The sequence below is a fragment of the Giraffa tippelskirchi genome, chromosome 11, assembly GCF_054371585.1.
Source record: "Giraffa tippelskirchi isolate mGirTip1 chromosome 11, T2T-mGirTip1v1.2.pri, whole genome shotgun sequence".
Taxonomy (NCBI): Eukaryota; Metazoa; Chordata; class Mammalia; order Artiodactyla; family Giraffidae; genus Giraffa; species Giraffa tippelskirchi.
Genome location: NC_137285.1, coordinates 53,714,468 through 53,729,292, shown reverse-complemented (window position 1 = coordinate 53,729,292; position 14,825 = coordinate 53,714,468). Strand labels below are relative to the sequence as shown.

The following is a 14,825-nucleotide window of genomic DNA, read 5'->3' as shown; positions in this document are numbered from 1 at the left end:
GACGATTATCAAGCTCTCGGGATCAGATCCTGGAAGCTGCACGCTTGAAAAGCTCTGCAATCTTGTCTTTTCAAAGGTCTCCATCAGCTAATAAGATGAGGTAATAATCAATGCAAGGCTTAGCTGTGTTATCTCCGTGAGAGGCCATTACTCTAGTCCCCTGACGTCATCAAATACCAACCCTGGACCACTCATCTCTCTGCTGCAATATCCACAAACAGAATTAACAACTCGAGTAAAACAGAAGGAAAAAGAATGAATTTTACTTCAATCGTTTTTTGGGGTGTTTAACGCTTTCTACTTTCTGTAAGTAAGTTTGTTCTTCCCCAACTTAGGAGTGAATCAAGGGGCATTAGAGAGGATGAAGACAAGTATTTAGAAATCCAACAAATGTTAGGAATAAGAATGATGGTGATGAAGGCAAGTGGCTAAAGGGAGTAAAACTACTTGGCTTCGCAAATAAATATACGAAATGTGATGATTTTGCATATATACGTGACAAGTTTTCTGAGGGAACATACCTTACATACAATGTGTGTTCTGTAAACAGTCCTTGACTTGAGGCTGAAAATTTATTTCTGCAGAGGAAACTGATCAAACCCAAGGCGACAGGCTTTCCTTCAAATGGGAGCAATTAAACTGGACACCTAGAATAAGGAAGCTGGGCTCCCAAGGGAAGGAGACATAGTAACACTGGTCATCCAGAAGAAAGCCCGCCAGCCTTCCGTCTGATACAATCTTTCTCTTCTTCTGCAGACAGGCTTTCGGGTTCTTGCTTCCTCTTTTTTCTCTCTCTAACCATTATCCTCTGATTGCTCGCATTTCCACTTTAGTTCTTCTCATGCTTGTCATAAGTAACATGGAAGAAAGTCTGTTTGCTTTGTTTTAAAGTGTCACGTGTAATGTTCTTTTTGAACCTAAGAAGAAGGATCTTTATTATTTCCTTTTATGCTTTTAAGCATTTATTTTTTTACATCTGAGCATGGGTCTGTCTTGATGTCTTTTTTCAGGTAAGTCGGCAGTATTAGAAAAAAAATGGGTCTTAAGCTGAAAATGGTCTTGGATAATTTGCTCATTCACCAGCTGAAAGCAAAGGCTAGTCTAGGTGAGCTCTAAAGACTGTTCCCACTACAACAGTAATAATAATCATTGACATTTATTGAGTAGTAAGTACTAGCATTGCGTGTGTGTGTGTGTGTGTGTGTGTGTGTGTGTGTGTGTGTGTTAGTTGCTCAGTCATGTGTTCAACTCTTAGGGACCCCACGAACTGTAGCCCTCCAGGCTCCTCTGTCCATGGGATTCTCCAGGCAAGTATACTGGAGTGGGTTGCCATTCTCTTCCCCAGGGGATCTTCCTGACCCAGGGATCGAACCCAGGTCTCCTGCATTGCAGGCACTTTCTTTACGGCCAAGCTACTTGGGAAGCCCCAGGCACTGTACTAAACACTAAGCGTTAACACAGTTCTCACCACAACCCTGTAAGGTTGGCACTGAACAATTCCTATTTATAGAAGAGAAAACACATCACAGAGAAATTAACTTGCTGCAAATGGTAAAGCCAGGGTTTGAACCAATGTCCCCCTGGCCCCCGAGTCTGTACCTTAACCACTTAACAAGATACAGGAGGCAGCAAACTTTTTTTGTAATGGGTCAGATAGCAGATATTTTAGGCACTGTAGGCTACACATGGTTTTGTCTCATATTCTACTTCTTTTTATTTTTTTTACAATTTTTTTAAAAATGTAAAGGTCTTCTTTGATGGCTGAGACAGTAGAGAATCCACCTGCAATGCAGGAGACCCAGGTTTCATCCCTGGGTTGCGAAGATCCCCTGGAGAAGCAAATGGCAACTCACCTCAGTATTCTTGCCTGGAGAATTCCATGAACAGAGGAATAGACTGGCGGGCTACAGTCTATTAGGTTGCCAAGAGTTAGACACAAAGGAGTGACTAACACACACACACACACACAATGTTAAGAAGCCTTCTTAGGCACAGTCAGACCTACAGGCTGGAGTTTGCTGATGCCTGGGATATGACTTTATTAATTCATATGAGTCACTACTTTGCATTTAGATAAATTTAGATAGAAGCAAAGGTGAAAGATTTTAGACAGGCAGTTCATAATCTTTAGTCCATGAATGTCCAATAGCTAATGATGATGGGATGCGATTAAAACAGTAAGTAAAAGTGAAAGTGTTAATCACTCAGTCATATCCAACTCTTTTCAACCCCATGGACTGTAAAACAGTAAAGGAAAAGAAAATGCAAACATCTTCGAAGCAACCTAACTGTCCACAACAGACGAATAGATAAAGCAGATGTGGTATATACAATGGAATACTACTAAGCTGTTAAAAAAGAATAAAATTTCGCCATTTGCAGCACCATGGACGGATTTGGAGGGTATCATGCTAACAGAAATAAGTCAGACAGAGAAAGAAAAATACTGTATGATATCACTTATACACAATGAACTAGTGAATATACCAAAAAAGAAGCAGACTCGCAGATACAGAGAAGAAAGTAGTGGTTACCAGTGGGGAGAGGGAAGGGGGAGTGACAATATAGGGGTATAAGATTAAGAAGTACAAATTATGAGTATAAAATAAGCTACAAAGATATACTGTACAAAACAAGGAATATATCCAATATTTTATAATAACTATAATTGGAGCATACCCTTTAAAACTTATGAGTCACTATACTGTACACTTATAACTTACATAATATGGTACAGCAACTATAGTTCAATTTGAAAGAAAAAGAAAATGTAAACATCAGAATCGAAGAATTGTAGGGGGTTTGTGAACACATGGAAGGACATAGAGCTTATGGACATGAATGTACAGTTATCACTGATGAGAATTCACTAAAAAAAAAACCCCAAAACCTAAGTGAGCCTCAGCAACCTAGTATCTCACAAGTAGAAAACTCTGGATATCCCTACCATTATCTGTTGGACAAAACTACTATTATAATCTGCTTCCTGACACCCAACAGTAGCATCTGCATTTATTTTTGGCCGTAGCACATGGCATGTTGAGTTCTTAGTTCCCTGACCAGGGACTGAACCCCCACCCCCAGAGTTGGAAGTGTAAAGCCCTAAACAGTGGACCTCCAGGGAAGTCCCCGGCATCTGCATATTAAAGAAATGCCTTCTTTTTCAAAGTCTTTCATACTAGTTCACTGTTGAATTATCAAAATATTCATTGTTTTCAAAGTCAGAAACTAAAGACGGGTAGCTAATGAACTCCTAGCTCAAGACCCCTGAGGAATTTGGAAATTGTTGAGAATCTGAACTTCATCTATCGGAATTCTTCCTGGGCCTCTGGCAAGATCCTACTCACATAAAATATTAACACGTCATCACCACCTACCACCCTCTAAGATTTCAGAATTTTTGAAATAAGATTTATAGGCTCCATATATTTCACTACAACTTAATTTTCCTTTAAAAAACAAAAGCTCTATTTTTTTGGTTCACATGTGCACTGATTCATGTCGATGTATGGCAAAAACCACCACAATAATGTAAAGGAATTATCTTCCAATTAAAATAAATAAATTAATTAAAAAACAAAAGCTCTATTTTGACAGTACAGTAATCATTTTGCTAAATGAAATCAGAAACTAAGAATTTAAGCCCTTTTTTTGACTCTCCAAGCCAGGTCAAACAGGTCAAGCTACAAAATCCCACCTCACAGAAAAGTTACTTCCTTCGAAGTAAGTACATGAAATTTGGTTCTGGGTATAAGCTGTTATTTTATTTTTGTCATTTTGGTTGGGGGAAAATAAAAACTGAGGAAGTCTCACTTCTACTTTCTTTGCTATCAACGTTGGACCATCGGCTTAAAATAAACGCAGCTATTTTCAGTGGTTAGGCAAAGGGTTTCTTATAAAAACAAAAACCAATGCCAACTGACATATGACCATTACGTGAGTACAAAAGAGTCTAGAGTAAGTTATTTGTCAAGTCTAAAATTGTAGGTTTTTTAAAATATTATGGAGAGACTTGGGCCATTATTTCATTCCTTCTAATTGTTTCTTACTGCTAAGTAATTGTTTCTTAACAACTGCTAAATGCACAAGAATAAAAGAACGTGGAGATCATTTTTCTAAGCATTTAAAAACATTTGCTCTAATACGAGATCTTTACTCCCAACTTGCCTTGGCTGTCTTCAAGAATCTGTGCATTTCTTCTCTTGAGAAAAGTTGTTTACTGAATAGTTCATTTCTTTTCCCTTAAGTACTTTTTTTTTTTTAATTGGAGCATAGTAGGCATCCCAGGTGGCTCAGTGGCAAAGAATCTGAGACACAGGTTCAGTCCCTGGGTCGGGAAGACCCCATGGAGAAGGGGATGGCAACCCGCTCCAGTATTCTTGCCCAGGAAATGACATGGACAGAGAACCCTAGTGGGCTACCGTCCCTGGGATTGCAAAAGGGTTGGACGCAACTTAGTGCCTAAACAGGAACAAAATAGTTGCTTTACAATGTAGAGACGTGGATGGACCTGGAGGCTGTCATACAGAGTGAAGTCAGAAAGAGAAAAACAAATATCGCATATTAATACATATATGTAGAATCTAGAAAATGGTACGGATGAATCTGTTTGAATTACTTTCTTTAAAATGCAGAAACTCCTGTATTCCATCTTTGTCTTTTCTTTGGCAACAGTGACAAGTCAGAGATAACCTCAGAGAATATTTATGTAATTTTTTCCTTTACATAGCACAAAAGACTTCCCTGGTGGCTCAGATGGTAAAGAATCTGCCTGTAGTGGAGGAGACCTGGGTTTGATCCCTGGGTCTGGTTTGGGAGGATCCCCTGGAAAAGGGCATGGTTACCCACTCCACTGTTCTTGCCTGGAGAATTCCATGGACACAGGAACACAAAGTATATCTTTGAAAGAGAAAACTCAAGATGAATAAGGCTTCTCTGTGCAACTCTTTTCTCTGTCTTCTTTTCTGTGCTTTGAAATAACTTCTTGCTCCTAGAAAACGTTTCTTGAGAAGCTACTGTCCTTTGTTCTTGCCTGGTAAGCTAAGGGATTAAGTTTAATTTACAGAGCGGGCCTTTCAAGAACAGCACAGCTAATCAGCCTTCCCTCCCTTTTATCACATCTCTACCCCTTGTGCATCTTTCTTCCCACCCTTGCTACTCTCCCTCAAGGCTCACCTAGATTTGTGGTTTAAAGGATCCCTTCCTTCAAAAAGCAGCTAACCTCTTAGTGGTGGTTTAGTTGCTCAGTTGTGTCCAACTGTGGCGACCCCATGGACTGAAACCAGTCAGGCTCCTCTGTCCGTGGGACTTCCCAAGCAAGAATACTGGAGTGGGTTGCCATTTCCTTCTCCAGGGCATCTTCCTGACCCAGGGATTGATTCCTGCATTGCAGGCGGATTCTTTACTGACTGAGCCACCAGGGAATCCCATTAGGGCTAATCTCTTCGGGGACACACAAATTCTGTGCTGCAACAGCTTTTTCACTCCTCTTCCCCTAGAGCAAGGATATTGAAACCCTTCTTTGAGAAGTTATAAAGTTCCTTCAGGTTTTAACATCATATAAGAAAACCCGAACACATTTTTGGCCAACCCAATTATTTTTCAATAAATAGATAATGGTTGCGTTGATTAAGCCCTGCTCCCCCAGGTATGGTTTTCCATCCTTCTATTATGAATGCCTGGATCCACGCCGCCCAGTTAGAACCTCCACTTCCAGCCTCTCAGGCAGCCAGATGTGGCCAGGTGACTTAATTCTCCCAAAGGGAGAGTGACCCCAGGGGTTTGTACCCTTCCTGGGGCTGGGCCTGAAGATATGGGGGATGGCGCCTCCACACTCTTTCCCCTCCCCCCAAGCTTGGACCCAGAAGTGCTAATTACCTTGCTCTGACCATGTAGATGGACTCTACGATGTGGGGGAGGATGGAGTCACAAGGTAGAAGGAACCTGGGTCTTGCAGAACAATTTCTGCAAGGAGCATGGCTGTCTTCCTTTGCAAGCCTGGATGCACTAACTAAAGTTGTATCTTCTTTAATTCACTGCATTTTGGGGTCTCTTTGTTCCAACAGCATGGGTTTTATCACAATCGCCACAGCACTGCTACATAGCAGTGCATTTTCCTCTGAGGTAAATAAAGTCACTATTCCCAGTTTCCAGATAAAGAAACACAGACTTGGAGGACTAAGTGACTTCTTCCAAGGACAAAAGCATGGTGCAATGACCAAAACTGCAGGTCTGTTCGATGCAAACGCCCACCCACTACACTACAGTGTCCACTACAGATCATTTTGTAAATCACTTCACTCTGATTATTTCTGCTGTGTTATCTCTTACATATCCAGAACAGATATATTATCAGCTCAAAATGAAAGGGTATCAATTATATTTGGTGTGCTCATAGATACTGTTGATTTACTACCTGTTGAAGATTAAAATTTGTAGAAACCCACTCCCCCTAAACTTCAAAGGAATTAGACAGAAGGCCAAGTTGAAAGAGGCTTCTGGTTGAAACTTGATTTCCTTTCCAAAATTCTAGGATGTGACCCAGAAAGCCTAGATCTGTACCTCCACTCACTGCTCCCACACAGGTAAAATTCACAATGAATGCACTTTGGCTATGTTTAATATCTTGCTTATTGTGAAAGGGGCCATGAAACCCTTACCCAACACTGGAGTGTTCTTTTCAGTAATAATAAGACCACACACCTTCATTCTTCACGAACTTTTAAAACTATAACCAGGAGACATGCCAGGGACGTGTGTATTGGAGGAGGTTGGCAGGGTGAGGGCAGGAGGGGTATTGGAAAGATAAGCCTCTTTTGTCTTTTCATGTCACCCCTGGAAAAAATCATTTTGCTTTAGAATCCATTTCATCTTCCAGAAAGCTCTTATGATTAAGTGCCAGAGTCCACTTATTTATTCCTTCAACATGTACGTATTGAATATTTACTGTTTGTTGATGACTGTGCCAGGCCCTGGACACAGAATAGTACGTACAAGACAAGTTAGGAGATAGAAGGTGGTTTTTTTAATCCTAACCTAAGCTTGAGTAAAAATTACAGAATAAGTTGTTTCATTCTTTAAGAATTGCAAAATGCATAGCTTATAAGAAATGAAGATCCCTCCCTTCCATCCTTGCTAACATCCCTCCATCAGAGGGGGCTGTAAGCACCATCTGTAGGTGCACTTCAAGTATCAGCTCTTGGGACTTTTCTGGTGGTCCAGTGGTTAGGACTCTGGCTTCCACTGTCAAGGGCCGGGGTTTGATTCCTGGTCGGGGAACTAAGATCCCTCAAGCCACATGGCTCAGCTTTAAAAAAAAAAAAAGAACGCATTCAAATACTACTTCAGGTCTGCAGAAAACACTTTCACAATATAGTGATCTTTCTCTAAAAACTCACTAAAAAATTGCTCTGAGTTTTGAAGATCTTAAGTGGCACTTACGCTCCACAGAATTATTAGAGCCCTATTTTCATTTGCACCCAAATTCCTCCAGGTCAGTCAGTTCTCTCTTTCGTGAGAGGCATTCACTTGTAAAGAGCATCACTGGACCGCTGACTGGCACTTACCAGGTAAAAGTGAAATGGTAGGGCTCAGGTAAATCTGAACCCTGGTTGAGACCTGACAGCTTCTGCGAGACTAGAAACACAGACGGGATGACTCTTAATCCTGCACAGAAGTAGCAAATGCCGTGCTGGGAGAGATTATGGAAGCGCCTGAAGCATTAGAGGAGGGAGAGCTTCTCCTTGGGGTGGGAGACAGGGCCCAGCTGGAAAGGAAATTTAAATGTGAAAAGCATCAAAAGGAAGACAGCCCCTACATCTGCCCAGCTGTGAACATGCCTACCCTGTACCAGCCACAGCCTCAGTCCACAGAGCCAGCCTTTCAACAGTGTGAGGCTGAGGAAACAACAGAAGCAGGACTTCCCTGGTGGCCCAGTGGCTAAGACTGCACCCCCAAAGCAGGGGACCCAGGCTCGATCCCTGGTCGGGGAACTAGATCCCAAAGTCAAGATTCCAAGTGCTGCAACTAAGAACTGACTCAAATAAATCAATAAATAAATATTCAAATATTTTTAAAAAGATGATGACGACAATGGGAGCAAATTTCATGGAGATGGCCAAGTGCAGACTAGGCACGAGGTATCTGTGTGAGGCTGGAGACTGGAGTGTGGGTAAGGCTGTAAGGAAAACAGGATAGGAGATCAGGACTAGGGCCAAAGAGTGGAAAGATCTGGAGTGACCAACCAAGGAGCTGGGTCTGTATTGAGTAGCTGGTGGTACCCCCTGGAAGTCCTTTAAAGGGGAGGAACATAAAAGCCACATTGAAAGGAGTTCCCTTGGATGTTTGGAGGCTGAGGTTCTGTGCAGGGGAAGCAGTGAAGAGACTATGGGAAAAGAAGAGCTGACCTGGTAGTGGCAGTGGGAATGCAGCAAGCATCAAATGCCAGAGAGAGGAGTGGGCTCTACCTTCCAATGCAGGGGGCACAGGTTCAATCCCTGGTCAAGGAACTAAGATCCCACATGCTGCATGGTGCAATGGAAAAAAAAAGAGAGAGGAGTGGGCTGCAGGAAGGGAGCAGGGGGTACTTGAGATACAGGGCTCTGCTTTAAGGATGGAAGCTGACTTCAGGATGTCAGCTTCTGTCTTCACCCCCTTCACCTCCACCAGTCTCCTTCACATCTGGCTCCTTATAGCTTTCCCAATACTGCTTCTTCAACGACTACTGCATACCCACTCACTCTCCCAGGGGTTATTAGTCTTCATAAGATTCAGCTCCTAACTCTGCATCTCCAAGGCAGTGACTTACCTGCTTACCAGAGCCTATACAGGTTGGCCCCTAATAGTCATTTCCCCCGTTTCTATAGTGGAGGTCAGCAAACCTCTGGAAAATACCAGGTAGTCAATACTTTAGCCTTGGGGCTTCCTCGGTGGCTCAGTGGTGAAGAATTCGCTTGCCAATGCAGGTTCCATCCCTGGTCTGGGAAGATCCCACCTACTGCAAAGCAACTAACCCCATGCGCCACAACTACTGAGCCCAAGTGCCCTAGAGCCCAGCTCTGCAGCAAGAGAAGCCACTGCAATGAGAAGCTCACATACCATAACTGGAGAGAAGCCCGCACATCAACAAAGACCCAGCACAGCCAAAAATAAATGAACAAAATTACTTTTTAAATACTTTAGGCTTTGCAGGTAATTAAGATCTCTCTCACAACTCCTCACCTCTTCCGTGGTAATACGAAAGCAGCTGCTGACAATTCATAAATGAATGGGTGTGGCTGTGTTCCTGTACAATTTGTTTTCAAATTTTTATTGATTTTTACAGAGGTATAGTTAGGTATACTGAGGTATATACAATGTTATATTAGTTTCAAGTAAAGTGATTAATTTATACATACCTACATGTATGTATACATATTGTTTTTCAAACTCTTTTTCATTATAGGTTACTATAGGATACTGAATATAATTCTCTGTGCTATCCAGTAGGACCTTGCTGTTTACCTGGTCTATATACAACAATAAGTGTATGTTAATTCTAAATTTCTAATTTTCCTCTGTACCCTCCACTATCCCCTTTGGTACCCACAGGCCTACACAACTTTATTTACAATGACTGGTAGCTGGCTGATTTGATGTTCAGGCCACTGTTGGCCAGCTCCTGTTCTATAGTACCAGAAGTTTTTGCAGGGTGTCTGGCTTGCTAAAGATGACATTTTCCAGCCTCTCTTACAGCTAGCTGTGGTTGCATGACAGTTTGGTAATAGGATGTGAGTGAAAATGATCTGTGCCACATCTACATCATCATGTCCCTTCTCAGGGCTGAAAAGAGGTCAGGCTGAGTCACCTTGACTATGAAGAGGGAGACTCCCACAGAATGGCAGAGAAACAAGACGGAAGGAATTTGTCTGTTGAGGTTCCTTGCCAGTCCTCCAGTATGGACCATGTGGACTGTTTTGAGATAGAGAAGGAAGAAGCCCCCAAACCTTTTAACTTAAGTCACTGTATTTTGAGGCTTCTCTTTATAAAGGTTTGCATAGTCAAGTTTAGCTCAGTGCACAAAGAGGGCTGGGCTACTGAATGATCAATCATCAATCAAGAACCTACACAGTGATTGGATGACTCGGAACAAATCATCAATCATCAAAGCACGAATCCATCATCATCATGGGAACCAATATTGAGCAAAAGCTTACTCTGTGCCATGCATTTACAAAATACAAAGCTCACTTATCTTGAAAGCAATTCTTATTCTCATCAGTTTTTACAAGACGAGGCTCAGAGAGATTACAACATATGCTCATAGCCACACTACTAAGTACCTGCACAGATATATAAACTCGGGGATTACATGATTCTCCAGCACATTCTTTTGCTCCCACCATCAGCTCCCTCGTGTCCAGGACAAGTCATAGTAGTCAAATCCAGGGTGATTTTTAGAGATGGCTCTGTGACTACAGGCTTCAGTATTCAAACTGAAAAGTGCCATGAAGATCTAGTGACTGACGGCTCCATTTGGTTTCATCCTACTCCCCTCCACAAGCCAAGTATGCCAGAATGACCCAAGGTTAAATGACTTACCCAGATTCCTCTGATATCGTTTGAGAATGTCAGACTGTGGATTTCATGAGACAGCCACAGGGGCTGCCAACTCGGCTCCAGCTCTGCCACCACCTCCTCCTTCACTGCCCATTAGAAGTTAACTGTCTCAACACCTGCTCCCCCAGGCTGAAGGGAGCCTGCAAAGCCGTTTCAACATATGCCAGAGGAGGAGAAGAGCTTCTTTTCTCTCCAGGGGAGGGTGAGCAAGGCTGCCGACATTTGCTGTTGACCCTGAGCTGTCAGGTGGAGCAGCCGCCTCTGCTGGGGGCTTGGCATCCATCATGGGGACCATCTGGCTCTGTTCCCCTGACTGCACAGCCTTTCCGGTCCTGTACAGCCAGGAGGCCCAGGGAACGTCAAGTTCACCCCCAAATTACAGCCCAGTCAATGGTAGGTGAACCCGAAATGCAGGTGAAAAAGATTTTAATCTTATTTCAAGTTTAAAAGGAAGAACTATTTCAAAATTTGTTGTTTTTTTTTTTTCTTTTTGGTCTCACCATGTGGCATGTGAGATCTTAGTTCCCTGACCAGGGATCAAACCTGTGCCCTTTGCAATGGAAGTGTCAAGTCTTAACTACTGGACTGCTAGGGACGACCCTAGTCTGATTTTTTTTTTTTAATAGGATAAGTTCATTTTACAAAACTTCACTTGTTTAATCAGCTGTGAATGGTTAATCAAAAGTTAAGTACTATAATTAGTTGTTACTATACCAAGAACTGCATAAAGAAAATGTTTTGGTACAGAAATGTTTATCTTGAGTAAAGCACAAAATTAACATGTTCTTAATTACTTTAATGCACTTTTTTCTTTGGCACATTTTTAACAAGTATTTTCAGAACCAAACTACAATGGAAGACAAACTGTGCAGCTATTTGAAACCATATTTTCAAAGAATATTTTTGGGATGTGAAAAAAATTCTTACATATATTGTTAAGATTTTGTTTTTGTTTTTTTTAAAAGCAGGTTTCAAAAAGGTTTACAGACAATCTTGCAGAAGAATAACTACCTATCCATATAAATAAGCATAGAAAATTAGTCTGGAAGTAAATACCTCAATATTTTCATAGCAGTTTTTCTCTGAGTGGTAAAATTGTAAGTAATTTTTATTGTCATCTGAGCATTTTCAAGATTTTCCAACATATCATAAAAATGTTTTTAAAAGAGTTGGACTATATAAAGAATAACATGACACTAAAAGCAAAGCTTTCTCCCTTCACTGCATTCTGTAAAAGGATGCAGAATATGGCTTATGCAAGCTATTTCATGTCCAAACCATATAGAAAAATCTCAGAAACTCCCATATAAAAGACCAAATCTCAGAGCTGTAACAGTAAACATTTCAGAAAGATCAGAGGGGCACCATAACATATGGAGACAGGAAGCCATGGGGGGAGAGGGACCAGATTCATTACACCCACAGCTATTATCCATGTTTTATCTCCACTAAATTGACATTAAAAATGGAGTAGGCAGTGCGTATAGCACTCAGACACCTGTGACATATCATTATGGAAGAAAAATATTTCCAGGAATTCAAATTCCCAAGTACTGCTTTATAGATTGAGAAAACAGCAGAAAAACAACAGTGAAGCTGAAAAGAAATACGTGCCTGTCACAATTTAGCCATTTGCTAAGACCAACTAGAAATCAGTTTCTATTTCACAATGGGAGTTACTAAAACCACAGAAAACCCCCACAATTAGCGAACAAAAGTCAGAATCAAGTCTAACCCTGGAGGACGTTATCTCCCACCCCTAGTCGCAACGCCCACCAGGGCCCAGAGACACACATTTGTTTGTAGATATGAAAAGAAAAAAAAGGACTGTCATGGCTCCAGCTAACAAATCACTGCCCCAAGTTTCACACTAATGGTCATATGATCCCTCAAGTGCTGTTTCTCAGACAAACAGTCTCTTCTTTTATAAAGTCAACGAATCACCAGAAAGGCCTAGGCCAAGCAAGCTCCAGTACTTTTTAAATGACGGCACCTCTTAACAGAGGAAAACAGGACTTTGAGAGAAATATTTCAGGAAAAGTGAAGGTAGGGAGGCTCAGGAAAATGTCTGATAAAATTCCATTGCCTTTCCAAAACAATAAAAACATCGTTTCCCAAGCTCCTAACACAAAAGCAGAACAGAAAATAAAAGCATGTTCTCAAGCAACGTGATATGTGAGAAAAACACTCTTTCACTCGCTATTTCAACAAGTATTTTCCCCACAGGGTTACATTACTTACAGAGAAAGAAAAAGACAATATAGAGTGAACAGTCCCCAAAGGTCACATCTATTTATATGTATACACACACTCCAGACATATACAGCTTCATGGATAAATTTTACCTGCCTTCAATAAACATTCAGTTAACTGAAGAGAAGATTTTCAACGATAAAACAACAGTGAAGAAAGATGTACAGCAAATCAGCATTAGTCTGTCTAAATCTAAAACAAGTAAAATGACCGCTAAAAAAAGAGATAGAGGTTTGTAGGGTAAGAGAAAAAAAAAAAATTACTAAGATACTACATAAGATTCTGGTCCATCAGCATCAGTTACAAGGAAGATGGCAAACACACCTTTCGTGCCTAGAAGGACAGCTTCGCCGTACCTCTGATATCCACTATCCTATTCAGGACCAGCCCAGGAAAGTAATATACGCCCTCAGAAACACTGGCCTGGCCGACACCCAAGTCAGTGACTTCAACTGCTCCGCATTAATAACAAAAGCTGTACAGAGTGGACAGGCGGGGAGGGAGATGAAAGACCAGAGCAGACTTCTAAGAGCAAATCTATCTGCTGTGCAAGTTGCTGGCCAAGCCCTGATCCTCCTTGATGGAAAATAATCTGCTCTCTTTGTAAAGCCTATAGTCATTTCATGCAACGGTTTTAAAGTTTGCATGACACTCTAAGAACAACAGCAAAAGATTTTCATGGTAATAGACTGCAGTAAACATGGACTTGTTATGTGCCAGAAATTGTTGTGTGCACTTCACACAAATTAACACATGAGATTTCTCTGATGTAAGTGCTACTAGCCTTAGTTTACGGATCTGAGAACTGAGGCACTGAAATGATGAGTGACTTTCCCCAAGATCACAGTGCTAGTACAGTTGAACCCAGGCCCTTAGGCTCTGGTGGCCAATGACTTAACCATGACACCAGGCTACCCTGTGCTAAATCCGGCTAGTGCCTCCAGCCCTCTGGACCTTAACCCAGGGATCCCCAACCTCTGGGATCTAATAATGGCTGATGATCCAAGGTGGAGTTAGTGTAACAATAATCAAGTTCACAATAAACATAAAGTGCTTGAGTCATCCCGAAACTATCCTCCCCCTCACTGGTCTGTGGAAAAATTGTGTCTTCCACGAAACCAGTCCCTGGTGCCAAAAAGGCTGGGGACCGCTGAGCTCTCAGACAGCGCTACTCCACAGGCTGCAATTTTGTTGCTGCTTTCTGGCTGCTCCAGGGGTTGGAGGGGAAAGGCAGAGAGCTAGGTTCTACGGAGTGCCCTGCTTTATGTCAGCCCCTTCAGATAAGAGGAATGTTCTCTTCTATCCTATGAGCGGCTCAGTTGGTGAAGAATCTGCCTGCAATGCAGGAGATCCAGGTTCGATCCCTGGGTCGGGAAGATCCCCAGAAGGCAATGGCAACCCACTCCAGTATTCTTGCCTGGAGAATCACACGGACAGAGGAGCCTGGCAGGCTGCAGCCCGTGGGGTTGCAAAGAGTTGGACACGACTGAGCAACTAAGCATGCGCGCGCGCACACACACACACACAGACACACACACACACATCCTATGACCTCAGCATTATTATTGTAATTCCCATTGTACAGATGAAAATCAGATTCTGAGGTTAAGTATCCTGCATGAGGCTAGTGAGAAGCAGTGCTGGCATCTGAACCTAAATCTGTTTTTACCTGCTCCGTGTTCCCACCACTACAGAAGGCATCTCCTGCCTCAGTCACAGATTCATCCCTTAACTGGGGGATGCATCCAACAGCCACAAGTGAACTCCCTGATTTTACCTAATTGTTTCACAAATGAATGCTGCCTGGATGATCAGGAGGAACACCGAGGGAAAAAAAGGGCAGTAAAACTCCAACACAGCAGCCAAAAAAAAAAAACCCTCTCACACTGCAGAAAATTCCAATTAATAGCAGAGAGCATATTTTCTGTGTACATACTCAGCACTGCTGCAGAGTGAATTATCAATGTACAGAGCTG

General features: G+C 42.0%; 1 protein-coding gene across 19 annotated transcripts in view; it reads right to left on the bottom strand.

The window, feature by feature from the left end:
- The window catches only part of GAB1 (GRB2 associated binding protein 1), a 123,209-nt gene that overhangs the window by 62,300 nt on the left and 46,084 nt on the right, over window positions 1-14,825 (bottom strand). Inside the window, exon 1 of one of the 19 annotated variants that reach the window (XM_081543634.1) lies at window positions 13,174-13,290. The exons of the other annotated variants lie outside the window; for them this stretch is intronic. The gene's annotated coding sequence lies outside the window, so the exon portion shown is untranslated. Of the gene's footprint in view, window positions 1-13,173; window positions 13,291-14,825 lie in introns of those variants that run through there. 19 annotated transcript variants of the gene reach the window in all.